General features: G+C 34.6%; 1 protein-coding gene across 3 annotated transcripts in view; it reads right to left on the reverse strand.

The window, feature by feature from the left end:
- Positions 1-24,478, reverse strand: part of AFG2A (AFG2 AAA ATPase homolog A) — a 338,616-nt gene that overhangs the window by 248,204 nt on the left and 65,934 nt on the right. The window lies entirely within an intron of this gene.

Genomic DNA, 24,478 nt, shown 5'->3' on the forward strand with positions numbered 1-24,478 from the left:
ATTTAAAAAATCATTAAAGTTACTTTTTTAAAAAAAAGTTTAAATAACTAGCTTGGGAAAGGTACTGTTACAAGTATGGAATATAAGAGGGAATGGATAAAAAAAATGCAAAATCAAACTGCTGGGGGAAAAAAGCTCAACTCTACTAATTAAAGCCAAAACACCCAAATTAAAATAGCAAAAAGTTGCTTTCAGCTTATAAAATTAGCAAAGAGTAAAATATGAACTTCTCAAGGCCAGTGATACACAAAGAGACAACATTGTCACACACTGGTAGAAGAAAAAAAAAATCAAAACGTTTATTAAATGTACTTGGCAACATATTTTAGAAGTTCATACACTTTTACGTACTTCCTAGACTATCCTCCCAAAACATTTCAGGAAATACAAAAAGATTTTTTCTTCAAAGATTCATGACACAACACTCTGTATGACAGGAAAGAACCTAGAAACAACCTCAATGCTAAACGTCAAACAACTATTAAATGAATTATAGGATACCCAAAGAATGGACAATCATATAGAAATTAAACAGATTTTAGAAGATATTTTATATTTTCTGAAAATTTATGTAATAAAAAAAGAAGAATATAAAGCTTATTATGCATTATAATGCCAATTAAAACACAAACACACAGGTCAGGAGTTTGGCCAACATGGTGAAAAATACAAAAATTAGCCAGGCGTGGTGGCGGGTGCCTGTAATCCCAGCTACTCAGGAGCTGAGGCAGGAGAATCACTGGAATCTGGGAGTCGAACATTGCAGTGAGCCAAGATCGCGCCACGCCAACACTGAACTCCAGCCTGGATGCCAACAGTGAAACGCCGTCTCAAAAAAAAAAAGACAACACACACACACACACACACACACACACACACAAACAAACACACATACACATTTTTGAAATACTAAAAGGGATTATACCAAAATATTAAAAATGGTTATTTTAAAGTGGTAGGAATATAAGCAATTCCTATATTATTAATAATTTTTGGTATTATGAAAATTTTCTACAGTGAAAGTGCATTACTTTTATCACATGACATACATACGTGTGTGTGTGTGTCTGTGTATATAAAAGCATGAGGACAAGAAAGCAGACTAAGATCCTAGAAGCTGTGGTCAAGAAAAAAAGAAAAGCATGATGCAGATGGGGAGTTAAGAGGTTCAGCCAAAACAAAACAAAACAAAAGCCTTGATGGGTCCCAATGTTGTCAGGGAACCACCCATTCATCTAGTAGAACTAGGTGACAAAGTTACAGAAATCACTGATTGACAAATCTAGGGATTTTTCTTAACCTAAGTTTCCTTTATTACAACTGTAATTCGTTTATTCTTTCCAACTATTGTAGTGTGGGTAAAAGTTACAAGTGAAATAAATTCAGTCAATTTTCAGAAATGTCTTCTATGTGCTGGATTTGTCCTAGAGACTGTAGGGGCACAAAGATGAGTGCGATAATATCCAAAAAATCTTTAATCTGGAAAGAGAAATAAGAAAAGCATCCTAAAAGAGATCATCTCTGCCTAAATATATAAAATATTTAACTTTACAAAAACTACTAAAAAATAGCTTTACAATTCTCAAATAAGACAGCAAAGACAGATTTGAAATTGCATATGTGTAAGATGTCAAGTTTTTAGAATATAAAAATAGCAGCAATTCCCATCTTGCTGATTATGAGAACACCAGATATAAGAAGCACAGCCTACAAGAAATTATAAAAGAGGATGTAAGAATTATCTCTATCCCCATAGCTAAAAGTAACCATTGTTACTATTTTGGTGTACGACCTTCTAGCCTTTCCAAATGCAAACACACATGCATGCATGTGTGTGTATGCTTTAACTGAGATCCTAACATATTCATAATTTTACATTCTAATTCTTTTTAGCTTCATACTTTTTTGATATATTAAATATCTTATAAAATTTAGAACTTGGTTAAAAAAAATGGTCTTGGGTTCAAATCTCAGACCCACTACTTACTATGTGACTTTGGTTAATTTACTTCAACTCTCTAAACTTTTTCCTCTTCTGTAATATGAGGATAGTAAAGTCTAAGGTCTGAGGAGAACTGTGATAATTAAACAGGAAGTATACATTAAATTAACTGTACCCAGCATGTGGTAAATATTTAATAAATACTAGATATTTTATTCAAATATTTGAGAGATTATTATAAACATATTTTGGAGGACTACTGAAAAAGATAAGCCATTACATTTTTAACTTCATGAGCGATATTTAATAATCTTCACTTTTTTTTTTTTTTGGACTCATCACCTAACTAAACGCAAACCAATTTTGCATTTTGATTTTAGTACCTAAAAGCCAAATAAATGATTACTCTTTCTATGGCTAAGATAGTAATTCAAAATAAATGTGAATCAGCTTAAAAAGTCTGGCCAGCATGGCAAAACCCCAACTAAAAATACAGAAAAAATTTAGCCGGGTGTGATGGCACATGCCTGTAATCCTAGCTACTCAGGAGGCTGAGGCAGGAGAATCCCTTGAATCTGAAAGGTGGAGGTTTGCAGTGAGCTGAGAACGTGCCACTGCACTCCAGTCTGGGCAACAGAGTGATACTCCATCTCAAAAAAAAAAAAGCTTATTATTTCACACAAGAGTCCTAAAGCATAGGAAGTCATGGGAAAAGTTAAGTCTGTAGAGAAGGATAAACACTATCATGAAATCATAAAATCCCTGAACTAGAAGAGGAATTAAAAAACTAGCTGTTTCACTATCCTACATTCAGACAGTATTTCATCTTTCAACACCTTTCATCTTTCAACAAATACTACTTTATGCTTTAAATTTTTTTTTATTCTAGAACTCTCCTTTTAGTAACTTAGAATATAACTACCATAAACTTATTCCCAAAATCTAGTCTAAATTATTTTTACAATCTAACCTAAATCATTCTTGATAACATATGCATCCGATCTTATTTTGCCCTAATGAAAACAGTGAACAGCTGCTCACATATGGCTTTATAACTTTTTGAATTAAAGTTAGAAGTGCAGGAACACCTGTCAAACAAGCACAGAGAAGTGAGATAAATTTCCCAAGGAACATGTCCTTGACAAACATCCTATAGTTAGTTCTTCCTAGCCAAACACCCAAAAACAAAATAAAACAACAACAACAAATATTCAAACTGTACACCCATAGAAACCAAGGAACTTGATCAGGTTAAAAATAAATAGAAAAAAAAAATACTTTTATGGACAAATTCCAAGGAAGGCAAAATAAAAATTAAGAACTGAGCTACAGACATCAGACAAATTACTAAGAGAGAATTCCATAGCTCCAGGGGGACTGACAATGTTTTTATACATCTGTGAATCAAGATCCTCTTGCTTGCTGAGTGCCAAGTTTTATACTGCCAGGGACAAAAATTCTTTTGAAAGTGTTCTTTTAGAGAAAATGCCATGACAAAGAGTACTTTTCATTTTGTTTTTTCATGCCAGCAACTCCCAATGTAAGGACAAGAAGTCAGGCAGTGGCAAGTGGGTTGGCACCTGTTCCAAATTCTCTGTGGGGTCATACGTTAACTTTTCAACAATTAAAATGTTCAAAAGATACATGTTTTGTTTAGAAATCATAAATGTACCAAATTACTAAAGATTTTACATATTGCAAGAAAGAAAAAGTTGGGAAAACCAACCACCAAGCTAAAGAAGAATTATAAATTTCCAAATGCTTCTAATAGAGATAAAGCAAGATTAGGAAGCAGTTCTTAGAACTAAATGAAAATGAGTAAAAGCCATTAGCTTTATATAGTGAAGAAAAAAAAATTCCCATGCTGTAAAGTCACATTCTATGAATATTAAAAAAAAAAAAAAAAAGAAGTCAAAGTTCCAGTTTCACTATAGTGCCATAAGGCAACCATAGGCTCTCTTCTGTTGATTAAAAAGAAAAATGTCAGACAAAATACAAATATCACTCAAGGACTCTAAAAAGCAATGAAAAGCAGACAGATTGTGGAGGCAAGTGAAAATGTGGAGAAGTGCTATGCACAGGGTGAGTGGGAGGGGCTAAGTATTCAAAGAGGTCTTTGCTTCTCTTTTCTCTCAGGCTTTCCTTCTTTCTGTTTTATTTCCATTTTCCATAAGTAAGCTTAGGTTAAAAACATCTAACAATTTCACAGGTGAGAGTACAGGAAGCTAAAAAACTAGATTAGAAAGAATAAGAAACTATACACCAAAACTGGGCCACTAATTGCATCTAACCTTAGGGGATTTGTTGCTCTTTAGTAAATAACATTGAGAACTTCACTAAACATATAAAAGCTCAGAGAGCCAGATGTTCCTATACCTCATATTTAATAAGCAAAGACATTAAGATGGGAATTATTCAAGTTTTAAAAATACGGACATCTGAAAAAACATGAAAAATATTAACAACTTAAAGATAATTTTTTTTTCAAACTGTAGAGATTTCAATAATCAGTTTAATGGTTATTATCAAAATCTAGCTCAATTTCTAAAATATCATTACATTACAATCACACTTTAATAAGTTTACTATGCATTGTCCTCAGATCTGGCTATGCATGAAGTCAAACCTTATAAATATAATAAAATTATCCAAATAACTTCCCTTAGATTACAAAAATATATGTCTTAATTCACCTTAAAAATGGTTAACCATTTACCAAATGAGGTTTTAAAAAACTACCTACTTTTGTCAGATGAACAAGAAAAAAAAACCTCATAAAAAATGGAAACTTAAAAAAAGTAACAAAAACTAAGACTCAGATCATGAAAATGGCATAAAACTCACCTACAAAATTCTTCATACCTCATTAAAATATTTTGCTTTTTCTAATTTACCAAATTCCTTTTTCCCTACAATCATCAGCAAATGCTTTGAATATTTAAGAAAACTAGTAACTCCTGCAAGTCTTACCATGGCATAGCAGAACTGGGAAAGATAAAGGAATATGAAAAAGACAGATGGGAATTCTACTGATTGACCCCCAAGCCCAGGAGCTAGGCATATGTTTAACAAGTTTCTTAAGTGAATTTTAAGTCAATCATATGGAGTACTACATAACCAAATGCCCCAAAATTAGAAGAAATCACTTTTAATAGTAAAATTGTTTAAATGAGTTTTGATTACTTTTCTTGAAAATTTGAGGCATAAGTAATTAATAACCAAATGAAAGGACTATTTATTGTGTATGTGCATATCACTAGGACCTTCGTAACATAGTACCTTCTATATTACATATGTTTGGTGTTTGGTAAAGCAACAAATTAATAGGCAGACACATATTTCTCTTGTATTATCTTACAAATGAAACAACAGAGGGGATAAAAGTGGCAGAGGAAGAAGCTGGTAGGAGGTTAATTTGGGCAATATAGAAAAAAATTGGAGATTTGCTGCACCTACCAATCCGTCATCTAGGTTTTAAGCCCCACGTGCATTAGGTATTTGTCCTAATGCCCTCCCTCCCCTAGCCCCCCACCCCCCCAACAGGCCCCGGTGTGTGATGTTCCCCTCCCTGTGTCCATGTGTTCTCATTGTTCAACTTCCACTTATGAGTGAGAACATGTGGTGTTTTATTTTCTGTTCCTGTGTTAGTTTGCTGAGAACCTGCACATTCTGCACATGTCTCCCAGAACTTAAAGTAAAAAACAAAAATAAAGAAAAAAGTTGGAGAGTTAGTATTAAACCCATAGAAGTGGTCAGGTGAAAAAGGTTACCAACATGTAAAAGTGTGCAAAGTCTATACATATATACCTTGCATTACATTTCCTAGCCCTGATCTGTCCAAATAGTTGGGTCATGAATTCAAACCATTTTCTCTGATCTCCTTTGATGGTTAGCTGATAATAAAATTCTTACATACATAGAAAGAAAAACCCTCCTCTGCCCAGACTGGCTGAAGGGATGCTCCAAATGTTTGTTAAATGGGAGACAAAGAGAGAAAGATCCCTCTGGATCAGAAAGCTCAGCAAACTCATATAAGCAAACTTCAAAAGCAGTTCAGATTCTGTGTCCTGAGGTATAGATCAGAAAGCAAGCTCCCCTATGGGCAGGAATAATCAATGCTGGCCAGAGAGTAAAGATATTGGGTCAAGAGGACTGTTACTGACCCTTTGGTTTAAAGGCAAAGGTAGGAGGACAAACCTCTGATAAGGAGTAAAGAATATATTAGAAAACAATCCTTAAAACACAGTCTTAATGGGCCATATTTAGAAAAGAACAAAGATTTTAACTTACCATCAAAGTTTGTCCCTGAATGTTGAATGTGCTGCCTGTAATGGCTGGGGGTACGAGTTTACTGGTATAGAACCAACTAGGGAACTTGGCCCAAAGCATGTCACAAGAAAATTCTGGAAGAAGAACTTGGCTTGAGAAATTGGACATGTATCTCAGGCACAGAGTGAGTTCAATGAGATAGGTCAAGCAAGTCTCAAAGAAGTAAGCAAGCCTATGTGGTTAGATCACTGAGCAAAAATTAACTCTCTTAGGGTAGAAATTACCTAATTGTGCCATCTTTTATAACTTTGGGTAAGTGCGGGGCCTGTGTTACAAGTGTGCATTTATGGCTAACAAAAGAGTCAGGCTGCTATAAGTAAAGTTGGTAAAGGTTTTAGTATTTAATATCCATTCATTTTCTCAATTATTTATGTATTCGCTCATTGACTCAGATATATTCATGTTACTGCATGGCTGTTTTGAGTGCTTGGCCTGGCTCTAAGAATATAAAATGAACAAAACTGACATGGTCTCTACATTGTGGAGCTTACAGTCTGGAAGGAAAAAATACATTTAAAAATACACTAATAATTATTTACTTTAAGGACTAGACAAAAAATTATATGGGATACTACAAGAGCCCATGACAGGCCTTAAGGGTCCTCTTAAGCTAAGCATAGCTTCCTAGAAGAGCTGACATTTAAGCAACTATATGAAGAATGAGTGGGAGTTAGGCAATTAAAGAGAATGAATGAGTTTGTACCATTTGACGCCCCTAATATTAAATTTTAATTTGGTTTGTTGAAGGAAAAGAGGCATATGAGAATAATAGAAGAGTCATGCTGAAGGACTAGACTGGAGTTTTACTCCTGACTCTAATGTAGTAAAAGAGACCCATTTTAGCTTCCCCAATCTGTGACTTGACCAATTACTGTTCTCCCTTCTGGCTTCCTTTCCCTGTTGTCTCTAGGAAGATATGAAGTTGTGTACAGAGATCTTGATACCACTGCAAAGAAGCCTGCATATTAATTGAGAGTTATCATATAAGAAATGCCACTGAGAACAAATTCTACATGTAAGCAGCATATTGGCCTAAAATCTGATTAAGTATTTCTGAGGGGCTGGGAGATTTTTAAATTAGATCATTAAAATTTCAAAATTAATTTTATACATTAGTTAGACTATGATGAGAATGGAACTTCATGTCTGGTTTTCCTCCAAAAACCCACAATCCCAGTCAAACCATAAGAAAAACATCAACCAAACTCTAATTGAGAGGCATTCTACAAAAGACCTGACCAGGATACCTTAAAGTTGTCAAGGCCATCAAAAATAAGAAAAGAAATTGTCATAGCCCAGAGAAACCTAGAGACATGATGACCATATGTAATGTGAAAATCTACAAGGGATTCTGAAACAAAGGACATTACAGAAAAACTAATGAGATCCAAATAAAGTATGGAGTGAGTAAACTAGAGATGTATGTACTGGTGCATACAAAAACATGCATCAGGCACGATATTCCAGTATGAATATATCTTGGGCCATGCTGTACCAGTTTGACCAGATAAGATTATACTGACAGTGTGATTTATAGTAAATGCTTATTTTTGCTCTGGGAAGTACTAGAATCTGGGTAGTTGAGGTCAGTCATGCCAGCACTGTAGTATACCAATGTGACTAACCTCCAGCAAAATTCTGGACACTAAGGCTCAAGTGAACTTCTCTGTTTGGTAGTAACTCCACACCTGTTGTCACACATAGTTGCTGGGAAAATTAAGTGTGTTCCCATGTGACTCCACTGGAAAAGGACATCTAGAAGCTTGTACCTGGTTTCTTCTGGACATTACCCATGCACCTTTTCCCTTTGTTTATTTTTATCTGTATCCTTTCACTGTTAAAAAATCACAACCATGAGCATATGGTTCACAATCTCACAAAGGGTCAGGCATAGTGCCTCCTCCCAATAGCTTCTGAGTCCAGTGAGTCCTTCTAGTGAATCATCAAGCCTGAGAGTGGCCTTGGGGATCCCCAATGAAGACAGATGCACAGACAGATAGGTAATAAAATTATAAACAACTTAAGAGTTCTCCAGAACTCATACCTCCACCCACTCTCCATCTACATTCAACCTAGGACATTAGAGAAAACATTATACCAAGCCTTTAAACTTATCCTTAAATTTCTTTCAGGCCTATGATGGAATTCTCAAACATCTGCTAGTTTTCAGATTAATTTTAATCAATCTACCTTACTTTTCCCATTTTAGCATCATACTTAATGATGAACAGGGATCAGGAGTTGTTTAATGAGTATGGAGTTTCAGTTTGAAAAGAAGAAAAAGTTCTGGAGATGGATCCAGTGATGGTCGCACAACAATGCGAATGCCCTTAACAATGCCACACTGTACACTTAAAAATGGCACAGTGTATGTTACATATATTTTACCACAGTAAAAATAAACAAATTTTCCCCCACATATGGTTCTTAAAATTTCAAATTATAAAGTTTCTGTAAGACTATGGTTACAAACAAAAATAGGGTTAACTCTATCTAGGGGGATAAAAATGAATCAAACATCTAAATGTAAGCATTAAAATTATAAAACTCTTAGAAGAAAATACAGAGTAAATCTGCCCTTGGATTTGACAACAGTTTTTCAAATGTGACACCAAACGTACATTCAACAACAACAAAAAGATATTGGACTTAATCAAAAATTTTTGAAAACTTTTGTGCTTCAAAGGGCCCTATCAAGAAAGTGAAAGAGACAATCAACTAAATGGAAGAATCTATGTGCCAATCACATATCTGATAAAGGACTTGTATCTAGACTACATAAAGAACTCTCATAACTCAATAATACAAAGAGAAATCACCTAGTTAAAAATGACAAAGGATCTGACTAGACATTTCCCTAAAGGAGACACAATACAAATGGTCAATAAGCAAATGAAAAGATGCTCAACATCATTAGTCATTTGGGAAATTAAAGTCAAAACCACAATGAGATAATACTTCACACCCACTAGGATAGCTATAATCAAAAAGAGAGAGAACAACAAGTGTTAGCAAAGAAATGGAAAATATGAACTCTCCATATACTACTGGTAAGAATGTAAAATGGTGCAGTCACTTTGGAAAATATCTGGAAGTTCCTCAAAAGGTCAAACATAAAGTTACCATGTAACCCAGCAATTCCACTTCCAGATATATACCTAAAATAATTAAAAGTATTCAAACAAAAACTTGTACCTGAATGTTCACAGCAGGATTATCATGATAGCCAAAAAGCAGAAAAAAACCAATTGTCCCTCAACTGATGAACTGATAAATCCAATGGGCTACAGCAGCACAATGGAATACAATCTGGCAATTAAAAAAAATTAAATACTGATACATGCTACAACAGGAATGAACCTGGAAAACCTCATGCTAAGTAAAATAATCCATTCACAAAAAGCCACATATTTTATGATGCCATTTATACGAAATGTGCAGAATAGGCAAATCAAAGTGATTGTCTAATGAGATGGGCAGGTTGGGAGGTAATGAGTAAAGGGTAGAGGGTCTCTTTTTAGGATGGTGATAAGCTTTAAAAATTGACTGTGGAAGGCCAGGTGCAGTGGCTTACGCCTGTAATCCTAGCTCTTTGGGAGGTTGAAGTGGGTGGATCATAAGGTCAGGAGTTCAAGACCAGCCTGGCCAAGATGGTGAAACCCCGTCCCTACTAAAAATATGAAAATTAGCTGGGTATGGTGGCATGCACCTGTAGTTCTAGCTACTTGGGAAGCTGAGTTTTTTTCCTGGAGCTAGGATACCCTTCTTTACCTGCCTTTGGATATTGGGACTGTAGGTTCTCCAGCCTTTGGACTCTGGGAATCGCTTGAACCCGGGAGGCGCAGGTTGCAGTCAGCTGAGATTGTGCCACTGCACTCCAGCCTGGGTGACAGAGTGAGACTCTGTCTTTAAAAAAAAAAAATGACTGTGGAGATACTTACTTGAGTCTATGGATAAACTAAAGACCATGGAATTGTATCCTTTAAATGAGTAAACTGTTTGGTATGTGAATTACATCTAAATAAAGCTGTTACACAACAAAAACATATGGCGTAATGCTAAAATTAGGTGTCAGCTTGACTGTATCAAAGGATATCTAATAGCTAGTAAAGCATTATTTTTGGATGCTTTACTAGCTATTAGATATCCCTTGATTCAGTCAGGATGCTTCCAAAGGAGAATGGTGTGAATTGATGAACTGAGTTGGGAAGATCAGCCCTCAATATAGGCAGGCACCAACCAATCAGCTAAGAGCCCAGACAGAATAAAAAGGCAGTAAAAAGGCAAATTTGCTTTTTTTCCCTGGAGCTAGGATACCCTTCTTTACCTGCCCTTGAATATTGGGACTGTAGGTGCTCCAGCCTTTTGACTCTGGGATTTATACCAGCAGTCCCCTGGATTCTCAGGCCTTCAGCTTCAGACTGAGAATTAAGTCACTGGCTTCCCCAGTTATGAGACCTTGGGACTTGGACTGTTACACTACCTTCTCCAGGCTTCCCTATGTCTCCAGCTTACAGGCAGCCTATGAGGGACTTCCCAGCCTCCATAATTGTATGAGCCAATTCCTGTAATAAATCTACCCCCATCGGTCCGTCCGTCCGTCCATCCATCCATCGATACACCAATCTGTCTATCTGCCTATTTACCTACCTATCCATTCATCCATCCACCCACCCACCCATCCAACCATTCATTCATCCATCCGTCCATCAGTTTTGTTTCCCTTGAGAATCTTGACTAATACCTATGGAAAAACTATTTCTGAAAAATAGACTACTATAAACTGCTTCATAAAATATCCTCTCAGCCATTCAACTAACATTCATTTAGCTGTTATTATTTGCCAAGCACTAGGGATACAAAGGTATACAAGACATAATTATGTTCTCAAGGCATATATGTGTATTTGGAGTCCATGTGTATGGAGGGGATGAGGTGTACACATTACAGGATCTTTGGGAACTGAGAGGTCATAAAATAATTTTCCAGGCAGATGGGAGGACAGCATGTGCAAAAATATGAAGTGGTTCACCAAGACTAGAGCATAATGTGAGATGCAAGTGGAGAAGGAGGCTAAACTAAAGAGCACAGATTTCATCCTAGAGATGATCAACCGGCAGTTAAATAGGCAGTTATGCTGATGATAGACTTTAAGCTGTATCAGTATTTTAGAAAGATCACACTATGAAGTAATGGACCAATGAACTAAAGGGTGAGATCAAATGAGTATACAATTACTTCATATCTGATACAGTAAAGTGATGAAGTGTGGTACCACAAAAGAACCACATTTTAACCTTACTAGTGGGTACTAGTCTTTATGTGAATTATCTCCTTTACTCTATGAAAATATGTACCTGTAGCAAATACTCATCAAGTATTTACAGAGTACTGATCAATTGTACAAAGAAGCATAGCATATGCCTCTATCACAACTTCAACATTATTTCTAAATACAAAACAAGATAACCATCAGAAATTGCAAATTAAATTTTTTGATTTAGAGTCTGAGAGAAAGACTATTTGATTTCACCAAAGTTAATCAGGATCAGAGCTGAGGACAGACACTGATGATCATTCCAGTAACTTGTTATTTCTCCCATTTTCCTCCTTATAAAAAAGCCCAAGAAAATTAAGGTATAAAAAGAAAAATGAAATGAAAGAGTTAAACTTCTGAAATATTTAAGGAGGTTAAAACTATAATCTTGATTTTGGCACTATTTCCTGGTAAAAAGTAATCTACTTTCCCAAATGTGCTTTCCTGTTCAATTGCTATTACTTAAAACTATAAAAATGCACAAGAGAAGTTGGCAAGAAAGACTGGGATCTTGGGAATGATAGAAGACACTTTTCTGTCTAGACAACAAGAAGCAAATCAAAAGAAACCAAATTTAAAAGCCCTGCCAAGGACCAATATGAAATTAATAGAATTTCCACAGGTTATACTATTTATTACAAAAAAGCAATCCTTTATTTAATAAAGCATCATAGAAACCCTCAATCTTTGAGTCTGTAAAAAATAAAATATAAAATGCAGTACTGTATTTAAAGAATGCAAAAATGAATTTCTTCTAATTATCCTAAGGGCATATGAAGAATTAAATATAATTATAGTCAATTAAACTATTCCACTCAAACCTTTGCACCAGAAATGTACTGCTAATGAGCTCATCCTATGAAACTCAACTGACTGTCACATTCTGATGTTTTAGGCTCATCTGAAAAGGTGCCAGGTGAAAATATAGTAGTAAATTTTAAGTATGTAATTAGTGAAAGAGACAGTCTTTTGATTATTCATATAATTAAGAAAACTGATACATTTTAAAATGGGATTAAATAAGAAACATTTATGTAACTAATGATATTTGGTATACACTCAATTTGATAGTCAACAAACTCTAAGTTTAACCTGGATTGGAGCTTGCTAAGGGGTTTGGAGTTACAGTCCTGAGGCTCTGGCTGCAGTTCATTTTACAAAATCAGGTTCACAAGAAAATGGAGTACTATCTTTCTAATGGTTTATACATCAGCTCATTGTGAACCAAATGTCCAAATTCTGAAAACTAGAATCCAAAGGCAAGATCAAAAACTATAAAGATGAACTACTTCCAAATAATAAGGAACAACCTAAAATGCTACATAAAATGAAACAGAGAAAGCATGGAGATGAGGGAAGGTAGGTTTAGATGCATAAAATAATTAAACTTGAGGATACTCAATTTGTATATATTTGGTTAAGAACACCATTTATCACTAATAACTGTTATGGAGCACATAGAGAAATTTAACACAATGAAATATATGAATAAAAATATTAAAAGCACTATTTTTTGTTTACCTTATTAAAATAAGAATTTTTAACAGTAGATAAAAGCAGCAAAATGTTTCTGCAGAAAACATAAAGGATTTCTTTATATCCTTCCAGATTAGATTGTGTAGAAATATTATAGGCATTTTTATTCTAAAAGTGTTAAATTCACTGAACATGAATTAAAATTCATGAAAGAAATCAGCTGCTTTATAAAATATGAGAAATCTAAAGATGTTTCATGAGGGTAATAATAGACTTTACTGTACTTTGGTAAAGAAGAAAGATGAGAAATTCACTTTCACATATATCTGAAATTTACCATTTAATCTGGAGTTTATTCATGAAAATTACAGTTATTCATTCATTCATTCACTCAACAAATATTGACTTGGTATCGACTATGTGCTATTCATATGCTAAGTACTAAGGATATAAATAAAAGGTAAGAACCTGTTGTCATGTACTGTAAAATCCATTAAAAGCAAGAGTCCAGTTATCTTTTATCTAAAAATCTAACTTTTATAGAAGATATATAAAAATTATTTTTCTTTTTAAAATCTATATTTATCTAAAGATTATTCACTATCAATTTCTGATAATAAAGATCTTTCCAAAAGTTAAGAAAATAAACTCTAGAAAAAAGTAAAAAGAAAATAACCAAGTGAAAATGAGCTCTTGCTTAAGGTTTCATAATTTTAAATTTTTATCATGTATCATAAATTAGAACAACCTTTCTGAAAACAAAAATTTGTTTGTCACAAGCTTTAAAAATCACACATTTTAGTCTTAAACTTTTATTTCTAAAAATCATAAATGCAAAGATTTACACACAAATATCTTCATAACAATGGTATGGAAAAATACACAAAAGCCTAAATATTTGAGAGTTAAGAAGGATCAAGCAATTACAGTTTATCCCTATAAAATCTTTGGAGTAGTCATTTTAAAAGTTTTGCTGACAAATTTTTAAGTAAAATGTTTACTATATAATTTTAAGTGAAAAAAGCAGAATATAAAACTACATATATCTTAAGATTAACTACATTAAAATACACCAAGAAAGCTAGGCTCTGTGGCTCACATCTGTGATCCCAGTAATCTCGGGGATCGAGGTGAGCAGATCACCTGATAGACCAGCCTAGCAAAACCTCATCTCTACTAAAAAAAAAAAATACAAAAATTAGCGGGGCGTGATAGCACGTGAGTATACTCTCAGCCACTCAGGGGGCTGAGGCAGAAGAATCGCTAGAACCCGGAAGGTCAAGATTGCAGTAAGCTGAGATCGCAATGCTGCACTCCAGCTTAGGTGACAGAGCGAGGCTCTATCTCTAATATACACATATACATACACATGCACACAAAAACCCCATAGGAACTATAACAAAATGTTAACAGCTGTTATCTCTGGATAAGAAAATTGGAATTTCACAATGAATACTGGCATATTCCTAGATTCTAAGGATTCATGCTGTAAAGAAAACAGGTTTGACCTTAATGTCACTGTAATCACCATTTAGGAGCTCCAAAAGAAGGAAACATTACATTTAAGTAGGTGGCTAACACTTGTGGTCTCCTAAATTAGTAATGTATTAACATTTATATTATAACTGGCAATATTTCCATCCTAGTACCTTTCTTGCAAACTTAAATATAACTAGGCAAGTGTGAGTTGGAAGTTTTAACTTTACACACTAAAATATTTTCTGAAAAGATGCTAAATGCTCACTAAACTATTTTTAAAATGTTGATAATTACCCATTTCAAACAGGTTTTCTATACCAAAGTAAGTATTTAACCATCTGCAGAAATAATCTGGAGAAATTTCTGTAGATGTAATTGCCAGAAATCAGGAAACTGGATTTTTAGGAATCCAATTACAGAAATGTTGACTTCTCAGGAAAATTTTTATTATCTGAAGCAAGCATAAAAAGCAATAAAAGAAAGTACTTTCAGCAGTGTTAATCACTCCAGAGCTCATGAGTAACATCACAGTACACCATGGCCTAAGGCCAAATAATAAAGCGCCAAATGGAAAATGGCACAAGTCCATGGATTGTAAATACTGTATTAAAGGAAAATAAAGGAAAAAATCTTTCATTAGAGCAATTAAATATGCAGTTGTAGTACCAGTTCCTATGATGAATAAATGAGTTTAGCAATTCCAAGAGTGGATGCTGTTTAAACACATTCTCCATTGGCAATAATTTTAAGTCTGAAACCTTACTATATGTTCTTTAGTTCCAAAATGTTTTAAACTCAAAAGCGTTTTTGATTGGTATAGATAGTTTGTAACTATCAAATTCTGACATGTGGCATGTGATGACTGGGCATCTATCTACCTGAACCATTATTTTATGCAATAGTAGGCAATAAAATACAGATAAATATTGCAAATAAAAAGAACTCCTAATAACCAGCCAAGATTTTATAACATCAATTCTAGAGAAATAAAGTTTCTACTAACCCAACATCAATCATTCATTATTACATAATTCCATTTGTCAATTATTTACATTAAATGAGTACGTTCTGCCACAAAAATTTTTAAAAATTAAGTTAGAATTCAATAGTGAATTTGAAAATGTCTCAGAAAGAATTCAAAACCACACTAAGTAACCTAACTAGTAATAAGTCCTTAGGGGATGTGCCTATCCATAGAGCACTGTTTCTCAGTCTAAATTTACAAAACAACATATTACATAAAAGTTAACAAGTATATGCATCCTTTAGCTTTTTATAATTAAATACCCCAAAAATTAGTGACTTAAAGCAACAGACATATGTTATTTCTGACAGTTCTGAGGGTTAACTGGGTGATTTTTCTGATGTGGACAAATTCAGTTGGGATGGGATAGTCCAACATGATGTCACATGTCAAGTAATTGGCAGAACAGCTGGGTTGAAGGATTCTCAGCTAAGAGGGCTGATACCATTCCACAGGGTCTCTCATCCTCCAGGAAACTAGTAAATATTTCTTAATATAGCTAAGGCAGGATTTACAGGAGCAGCAAGAGAAGGCAAGCCTCAAGCACTTTCAAGCCTGTTTATATCATGATTGCTGATAACACATTGGCCAAAGAAAGCAACAGGGCCAGGCACAGACTTAAAGCCTGCAAAAACTGTTTCCATTTGTTTTATCATAGGAGTACAAACCTACGACACAAAAGGGCAAACACACAGTGATGGGAAGAACTTGTGATCATTTATTGCAATCACATTGCAAACTACAAAAAGTCTCTGTTCCCCAAGACGTGGCAACTAAGTTTCCATAAGAAATCCTTTTTATCACTTCATAATGATAAATAATAGCATATTAAAAGACTCTGAAAAGTCCAGCAGAAAAGAAACTATTGGTTTTATTTAAACCAACAATTCCCAAACTTATATGACCACAAAACGCATTGTTCAAGGAACACAGTCATTTCAAAACGTGAAAACAGGTCCAGTTTGGCGGCTTGCACCTGAAATTTTAGCATTTTGGGAGGCTGAGGCGGGAGGATCACTTGAAGCCATGGGGTCCAGACCAGTCTGGGTAACAAGGCAAGACCTGGTCTCTACAAAAAATAAAAAATTAAGCAACTGCCTGCTATTGCTAAAAAATAGCATGTGCCCGCTATTCCAACTACTCAGAAGGCTGAGTCAGGAAGATCTTCTGAGCTGAGAAATTTGAAGCTACAGTGAAGTGAGCTAGGACTGAACCACTGCACTCCAGTCTGGGTGACAGAGCAAGCTCCCAACTCTTAAAAAAAAAAACTGAAAACAAATACTTATCATTCCACATACTCTACTTCATTGATCTAACATCATTTTAGTTTCCTTTGTTTTGTTTTTTGTTTTATTTTTAGCTAACAATTTAAAAACGTTACTTAAGGACCAAGAGAACTACGGATACTGAAATGCCTATACACAATGAGGTAAAGGATACAACTAGGCCAAACTCTCTAACATGTTGCTAAGTTTTCAAATAATCGCAATGTTAGAGCTTTTGGAAGAAAGAGTACAACTATAATGAAACTGATGATGGAAAGATGACAGAATAGGAATTTCTACTGCTCTTTCCTCACAGAAATATCAGTTTGAACAACTGCCCACACTTGAAAATACCTTGAACAACAGGTAAGGAATCCAAGAGAAAGATTAGAGTAGCTGGGGTGGTGAAAAAATTTAAAAACAGGCCAGGCACAGAAGCTCACACCTGTAATTCCAGTACTTTGGGACGGCCAGGTGAAAGGACTGGTTGAGCCTAAGAATTCAAGACTAGCCTGGGCAACATAGTGACACCCCATGTCTACAAAAAATAAAGTAAAATAAAAAATTAGCTGGGTGTAGTGGCATACCACAGTAGTAGTCCTAGCTATTCAGGTGACTGAGGTGGGAGGATCAATTAAGCTCCAGAGATTGAAGCTGCAGTGAGCTTCAATGTGAGTCTTCAGCTGAAGTGAGTCTTCAGCTCTATTTTGATTGCTATTTGCATGAAATAGCAATCATGCTATTTTCATAGCAATTTTCATGCAAATAGCAATTAAAATAAAGCAGGGGTGGTTATACTTGTATCATACAAAACAGACTAAGTCAAAAACTGTCAAAAAAGACAAAGAAGGTCATTATATAGTGATAAAAGAGTCAATTCATTAACAGGATATAGTGATTGTAAATATATGTGCACTGAATACCAGAGCACCTAAGTACATAAAGAAAATATTAAAAGAACTGAAGGGAATAACATACAGCTGTGTAAGAACAGTACAAGACATCAATAATCCACTTCCAACAATGGACAAGTCATTGAGATAGAAAATCAATAAGGAAACAGCACACTTGAACAGCACTATAGACTGAATGGACCTAACAGACACATACAGAATACTCTACCCAATGGCAGCAGAATACACATTACTTTCTTTTCTAAAAATAATTATTAGTATTTTTTATTTTTCCACAAGTTATTGGGGTACAGGTGGTATTTGGTTACCTAAGTAAGTTCTTTAGTGGTGATCTGCAAGATTTTGGTGCAGCCATCACCCGAGCAGTGTACACTGTACCACATTTGCAGTCTTTTATCCCTCACTCCCTTCCCACTTCTTCCCCGCAAATCCCCAAAGTCCATTATATTCTCATGACTTTGTGTCCTCATAGCTTAGCTCCCACAGATCAGTGAGAACATACCATGATTGGTTTTCCATTCTTGAGTTACTTAGAATAATACACACCTAATATTGGAGTTCTCAAATTTATAAAACAATTACGAATGGACCTAAGAAATGAGACAGACAGCAACACGATAATAGTGCGGGACTTCAGTACTCCAATGACAGCACTAGACAGGTCATCAAGACAGAAAGCCAACAAAGAAATAATGGATTTAAACTATACCTTGGAGCAAATGAACTTAACAGATAACATACAGAACATTTCATCCAGCAACTGCAGAGTACCAATCTATTCAACAGTGCATGGAACTTTCTCCAAGATAGACCAACTGATAGGTCCACATAAAACAAGCCTCAATAGATTTAAGGAAATTGAAATTACATCAAGTGCTCTCTGAGACCACAGTGGAATAAAATTGGAAATCAACTCCAAAAGGAACCTTGAGAACCACGCAAATACATGGAAATTAAATAAGCTGCTCCTGAAATCAAGATGGAAATTTAAAAATTCTTCAAACTGAATGACAATAATGACACAGCCTATCAAAGCCTCTGGGATAGAGCAAAGACAGGCCTAAGAAGAAAGTCCATAACCCAAAGCGCCTACATGAAAATGTCTGAAAGAACTCTGAAAGAACACAAATCGACATTCTAAGGTCACACCTCAAGGAACTAGAGAAACAAGAATAAAATTACCAAGATCAGAGCAGAACTAAATAAAATTGAAAAAAAAAAAACCACAAAAGATAAATGAAACAAGAAGCCAGTTCTTTAAAAGATAAAATTAATAGACTATTAGCACAATTAACCAAGAAAAGAAGAGAGGAAATCTAAATAACCTCATTAAAAAATGAAACAGGAGATATTACAACTGACACCACCAAAATACAAAAGATCATTCAAGGCTACTATGAACACCTTTATGCACATAAATTAGAAAACACCAAAGAGATGAAAAAGTTCCTGGAAAAATACAACTCTCCTAGCTTAAATCAGGAAGAATTAGATGCCCTGAACAGACCAATAACAAGCAGCGAGATTGTAATGGTGATTTAAAAATTACCGACAAAAAAAAATCCAGCACCAGATGGATTCAAAGCAGAATTCTACCAGACATTCAAAGAAGAATTGGTACCAATCCTTTTGACACTATTCCACAAGAGAAAGAAGGAACCCTCCCTAATTCATTTTATGAAGCCAGCATCAACCTAATACAAAAATGAGGAAAGGACATAACCAAAAAAGAAAGCTACAGATAAATATCCTTGATGAACATTGATGCTAAAATCCTTACTTAACAAAATACTAGCTAACTGAATCCAACAACATATCAAAAAGATAATCCACCATGATCAAGTAGATTTCATACCAAGGATTCAGGGATGGTTTAACATACGCAAATCAATAAATGTGATACACCACATACACAGAATTAAAAACAAAATCACATGATTATCTCAACAGATGCGGAAAAAGTACAACAAAATCCAGCATCCCTTTATGATTAAAACTGTCAGTAAAATCTGCATACATGGGACATACCTTAATGTAATAAAATCCATCTATGACAAACCCACAGGCAACTTAACACTGAATGGGAAAAAGTTGAAAGCATTCCCCAGGAGAACTGGAAAAAGACAAGGATGCCCACTCTCACTACTCCTCTTCATTATAGTACTGGAAGTCCTAGCCAGAGCAATCAGACAATAGAAAGAAATAAAAGGCATCCAAATCAGTAAAACAGAAGTCAAACTGTCACTGTCTGCTGAAGATAATATCGTTTATCTTGGAAACCCTACAGACTCCTCCAGAAAGCTCCTAGAACTGATAAAAGAATTCAGTAAACTTTCTGGATACAAGATTAATGTACACAAATCAGTAGCTTTTCTATACACCAACAGTGCCCAAGCAGAGAATTAAATCAAGAAATCAAGTACTTTTACAATAGCTGCAAAATAAATAAATAAATAAAATACTGAGGAATACACCTAACCAAGGAGTCAAAAAACCTCTACAAGGAAAACTACAAAACACTGTTGAAAGAAATCATAAACGACACAAATGGAAACACATCCCTAGTGTGATTTTTGAGGGGTGCTGAAAGAGCTTTGTTTTGTCATATTACCAGGGTTGGTTTTCTGGTTCCTTCTCATTGGGTAGGCTCTGTCAGAGGAAAGGTCTAGGGCTGAAGGCTGCTGTTCCCTTTATATAGTATTTTCCCCCTTTTCCTATGGATGTGACTTCCATAGGAAGTCACTGTGAGCCGAACTACAGTGATTGTTGTTTGTCTTCCAGGTCTAGCAACCCAGCAAGTCTACCCAGCTCCGGGTTGGTACTGGGGGTTGTCTATACAGAGTCCTATGATATGAACTATCTATGGGTCTCTCTGATATACATTCAAGTGCACATGAAACATTCTGAAGGACAGATCATATCTTAGGCCACAAAACAAGTCTAAGAAATTTAAGAAGACTAAAATCATATCACATATCTTTTCTGTCCACAATCACATGAACCAGAAATGAGTAACAGGAAAAAAAAATAGGAAAATTCACAAATATGTGAAAATTAAACAACATACTCCTGAATAACCAATGGGTCAAAGAAGAAAACAAAAGAAAAATTTTTAAAAATCTTAAGACCAATGAAAATAGAAACACAACATACCAAAACTTTGATACAGCAAAAGCAGTTCTATGAGGAAAGTTTATAGCAATAGATACCTACATTAAGAAAAAAAGAAATATCACAAATGAACCGTCTAATTTTACACAACAAAGAAAGAGAAAAAGAACAAATTAAGTTCACAGTTAGCAGAAGGAAGGAAATACTAAAGATCAGAGCAGAAATAAATAAAATGTAGACTACAAAAATAATTTAAAAGATCAATATAAAAAATAATATAAAGAGATCAATATGAGTTGTCTTTTCAAAGGATAAGCAAAATTGACAAACCTTTGCCTAGACTACTACAAAAAAAGAAAGAAGACTCAAGTAAATAAAATCAGAAATGAAACGAGACACTACAACTGATATCACAAAAATATAATCATAAAAGACTAATATGAATAATTACATGGCAACAATTTGGCCAACCAAGAAGAAAGAAAGAAATTCCTAGAAACACACAACCTACCAAGAATGAATCATAAAGAAAATCTGAACAGACCAATAATGAAGGAGGAGAATAAACCAATAATCAGAAAGCTCCCTAATGAAGAAAGTACCAAGACCTGAGAAGTTACCCTTTTCAAGCATTGGCATCACTTCTTTAAATACTTAGAATTCACGAAACTCTTCCAAGAAACTGAAGAGGAAGGAATACTTCCAAACTTACTTTATGAGGCCAGCATTAACGTGATACAAGAAGGCTGTAAGAATAGAAAATTACAGGCCAACATCCCTGGTGAACATAGATGGACATATCCTCAAAAAAATATTTTCAAACCAAATTCAATAGCACATTAAAAGGATCATACACCATGATCCAGCGAGATTCATCCCTAGGATACAAGGCTGCTGATTTGACACATGCACACCACCTTAAAATGACAAAGAATAAAAATCATGTAATCATCTCAATAGATGCAGGAAAAACACTGGAAAAAATTCAACATCCTTTAATGATAAAAACTCTCAATACATTAGGAATAGAAGGAATGTACCTCAACATCCTAACACTATATATGAAAAGCTCACAGCTAACATCATACCCAACAATGAAAAGCTAAAAGCTTTTCCTCTAAGATGAAGAGCAAGACAAAATGCTCCCCCTCGCCACTTGTTTTTAATATAGTACTGAAAGTCCTAGCCAGGGAAATTAGGCAAGAAAAAGAAATAAAAGGCATCCAAATTGAAAAAGAAAAAAAAAACTGTCTGTTTACAGATGACAGACATAATCTTAATAAAGGAAACCCTAAATATTCCACAAAAAAACCTATTACAACCAATAAATGAATTCAGTAAATTGTCAGGGTACAAAGTCAACAACAACAAAAGTCAGTAGCATTTCTATATTCTAACTATCCAAAAAATTTAAAAAAGAAAATCTCATTTACAATAGTATTTTTAAATACACAGAAACAAATTAACCAAGATGGTAAAAGATTTGTACACTGAAAACTACAAAATACTGACAAAATAAACAGAAGACACAAATATATATAATAGTATCTAATGTTTGTGCTACAAAATACTGACAAAATAAACAGAAGACACAGATATATATAATAATAGCTAATGTTCATGGATTACAAAAACTAACACTACTAAAATATCCATACTACCCAAAATTGTCTACAGATTCAATGTTACCCCTACCAAAATTCCAAAGGCATTTTCCCCTAAAATAGATAAAACAACCCTAAAATTCATAAGGAAACACAAAAGTCACCAAATAGCCAAAGTAATCTAAGAATAAAACAAAGCTGTAGACATCACACTATCTGATTTCAAAATATAATACAAAGCCATTATAATCAAGATAGCATGATACTGGCATAAAAGCAAACATAAATAAATGAAACAGAATAGAGAGCCCAGAAATAAATCCATGCATGTACAGTCAACTGATCTATAGAGATCCCAAAGAACACACAATGATGAAAGCGCAGTCTCTTTAATAAATGATGTCAGGAAAACTGTATGTCCACATGATATCCACATGACAAACTATATGTCCACATGAATGAAACTGGTCAGTTTTCTCACACCACATACAAAAAAAATCAATTCAAAATGGATTAAATATTTAAACATAAGATTTAAAATTGTAAAACTACTAGAAGAAAACATAAGGAAAAGCTTTATGACAGTCAGGGCAATGAATTTTTGGATATACTCCAACATCACAGGCAAGAAGAGCAAAAATTGACAAACAGGAGTGCATCAAACTAAAAAGCTTTGCACAGCAAAGGAAAAAGAGTAAAGAGACAACCTATGGAATGGGAGAAAACATTTCTGAACCATATATGAGATAAGGGGTTAATATGCAAAATACTAAAATATATATTAAGAAACTGAAACAACTCAAAAGCAAAAAAACCCAACTTGATTGAAAATGGGCAAAGGATCTCAGTAACATTTGTTAAAAGAAGACATACAAATGGTCAACTTGTATATGAAAAAATGTTCAACACCACTAATCATCAGGATAATGCAAATCAAAACTACAATGAGATATCACCATCACATCACATCTTTTAGGAAGGCCATTATCAAAAAGATGAAAGATTAAGTGTTGCCAAGGATATGGAGAAAAAGGAACCCTTGTACACTGTTGGTGGGAATCTAAAGTGGTACAGACATTATGGAAAATGGTATGGCGGTTCCTCAAAATAAAGTTACCATATGATCCAGAAATCCCACTACTGGGTACATATCTAAAAGAAATGAAATTAGTATCTCCAAGAGGTATCTGTACTCTCATGTTCACTGCAGCATTATTCACAACAGCCAAGATATGGAATCAATATCAGTGTTCGTGAACAGATGAACAGAGAAAGAAAATGGGGTATAATGGTATAAACAAATGTGGTATCATGAAATATTATTTGACCTTATAAAAAGAAGAAAATACTGTCATTTGTAATAACGGATGAATCTGGGGAACATTATGCCTAGTGAAATAAGTTAAGGTACACAGAAAGACAAATGATCAAATGTGAAAAAAAGCTAATTGTAAAAGATTGTATACTATATGATTCCATTTATATAAACTTTCTGAAATAAAAATTTAGAAATAAGGGCAGAAATGAGGTGGGTGTGATTATAAAAGACAATATGAGGGATCCTAGTGGTGATGAAACTACTCAGTATCCACGATAAATAAACAAACCTTTTCATGAGACAAAATTGTAGAAAACTAAATAAATACATACACAAGTAAAACTGAAAAAATCTGAGTAAGATCAATGGATTGTGCGAATATCCTGCTTGTGGTATTGTAAAATAGTTTTTGGGTGTTTTGTTTTTGAGACAGGGTCTCGCTCTGTCACCTAGGCTGAAGTGCAGTGGCACAATCATGGCTCACTGTAGCCTCAACATTCCCCAGGTCTCAGATGATTCTCTCACCTCAGCTGTGGCTGGGACTACAGGTGTGCACCACCACACCCAACTAATTTTTGTGCTTTTTGTAGAGATGGGGTTTTGCCATGTTGCCCAGGGTGGTCTCAAACTCCTGGGCTCAAGTGATCCGCCCACCTTAGCCTCCCAAAGTGCTGGGATTACAGGCATGAGCCACTGTAC

This window comes from Aotus nancymaae, unplaced genomic scaffold (assembly GCF_030222135.1).
Source record: "Aotus nancymaae isolate 86718 unplaced genomic scaffold, 86718_ANA_hifiasm-v0.15.2.pri h1tg000033l, whole genome shotgun sequence".
In the NCBI taxonomy this organism is placed as follows: domain Eukaryota; kingdom Metazoa; phylum Chordata; class Mammalia; order Primates; family Aotidae; genus Aotus; species Aotus nancymaae.